This window comes from Elephantulus edwardii, unplaced genomic scaffold (genome assembly GCF_000299155.1).
Source record: "Elephantulus edwardii isolate Elephantulus edwardi_28Jun2011 unplaced genomic scaffold, EleEdw1.0 scaffold00113, whole genome shotgun sequence".
Classification (NCBI taxonomy): domain Eukaryota; kingdom Metazoa; phylum Chordata; class Mammalia; order Macroscelidea; family Macroscelididae; genus Elephantulus; species Elephantulus edwardii.
Window position 1 is genome coordinate 7,920,895 of NW_006399863.1, and position 2,143 is coordinate 7,923,037.

Sequence of the window (2,143 nt, forward strand, 5' to 3'; positions counted from 1 at the left end):
GACCCTCCAGTGGGTTTTCAGAAGCAGTTAACCACACAGAAAGAGAATGTCCATCCTCCTCCTGAAGAGCAGCCTCAAGGCACATGCCTTCAGGATTACAGTGCAGCTTCCTGTCACTAGGCCACCAGAGCTCTTGCGTAAAACCATAAAATAGACTGCCATTCAAAAGGCATGTCTGAGTGCCTACTTTATGTCAGACAGATGCTTCTCAAGGCGAAAAAGACTTAAGTACTCACAGAGCCCATACCAGGAGTCAAAATCAACCAATACATATACGTATTAACAGGCAACCAAAGATACAAAGTTCTTCAGCAACCCCATGAGGTAAAACTTATCAACTGGGACTGGTCACTATTTTAAAATAATAGAGCTCAATGAATGGAGAAGTCGGTGTTTGGCATTTGAGTTTCCAAACCAATCCTTTATTAAAATATTTGAAAGTTCACATCGCAGAAGACAACTTTCTTATTCAACAACTCCCCCGTCTCTGCCTCAAGCTAGATAAAAATTCCATAGCCTTGCTGTTGTTGTTATGTACCATTGGGCTGGAACTGACCCGGAGCTGAGCCTCCAGCAGGTTTTCAGAGGCAGTAAATTGCATGGGAGAAAATTGCCCCTCTTTATCCCACAGAACGAATGATGGATTCAAACCACATACTTTTGGGTTTTCAGCACAACTCTTCACCACTAAGCTACCAGTGCTCCCCACAGCCTTGCTAAGAAGGAAGAAATGAGAAAGGTACTGATACATCCCTAAGAAAGAACTCTATATCTTGTCTCTTAGGGGTCAAGTTCTGGGTGGAAAGGAGGACAAATCTGCCAAAGAAATGTTGGGGGATCTGAGAGAAGAGACCTACAACTGTGTCCTCAGGGATTCTCGGAAGCAGCAAGTTCCAGAATTCCCCATGCATTCCATAGTGACATCTGTCTAGGCAAAAAGGTGTGAGACAGCCCACCAAGTGGCTTGGGAGCAGCGCATGGTGCCAAGTGTCCCTAAAGAGCCCTGGTGGTGGAATTTCCCCAGCCTGGAGTGGAGCCAGTGTCTTGGCAATAGCCACGCCTGTCTTGTCTCACCCTGACAAGAGTCCTGTGAAGGAGGCAGTCTCAGAATCTGCACCTTCCAGATGAAGAAAGCAAAGCCCAGAACTAAACAGCATCCTCAAGGACACAGTTGGCCTTGGAGCTAGGACTTGGAAGCATCTGCCCAAACCGTATGCTATATTGCTCTTCGTTAAAATATCTATATAATATCTATCACTTCTGAGAGTTGCTATCTTGCAAGATGGATGAGGTGGAGACCTGTCTTCATGCTTTGTAGAACGCAGAGAATGGCAGCAAGCCAAAGGCAAGAACCCAAGCAGAGAAAAAGATAATTCAGGTCCTGACTCAGCATTGTTCTTGATGACAGTGAAGCTAATGGAAGCTACAAAACACAGCCAAGAATTTTTTTTTTCTTTCTCCCTTTGCTGCATAGGATCTTGTTGCTTGGGGGTCATTTAAAAGCCCTGGCATGTACATATCCTTAACAGTGAGTCCCAAGTTGCCCAGGTCTTTCCAGCATCCCATCCCTCACGCTGTCTAGTCCTATGGTGAGAATGCTGTGATAGGAAGTGAAGGTTTTGATTTAAAAGTAGAGTTAAACTTCAAAGTGTATCACTAAATAAAAAAGTATTATACAATGAGTAGTGGGATCTAGTTTTTCTTTTACTATGTGCAATTGAAAATATTTGCAGACAATAGTGTCTGTTTGGGCACTTGGATGGTGGGTAATTTTTTAGCACTCAGGAAGTAAATTGCAAGCTCCTGAACCAGGAAGTATGAGTTTGAATCCCAGCTCTGCCACTTACTGGCTATAGGACCTTGGATGAAATGATTAAACCTCTCAAGACTCTTAAATTTCTCGTCTGTGACAAAAGGGTAATAACAAAACCTATCTCAACAGGGTTGATATCAAATAATCCCCAGAGCTTCTTTTTTTTCCTATACTTATATTAATTTTCATAAACATTTACAGAGATTTTGGGTTTCCATTCATTCATTGTTGCACACTATTCTCTCTACCCTCCTCCCAGTTTGTTCTTGTCCAAATGCCACAGTGCTTGTCAAAGCCAGTTCTGATTAATCTTCTTTGTCAGTGTGTCCT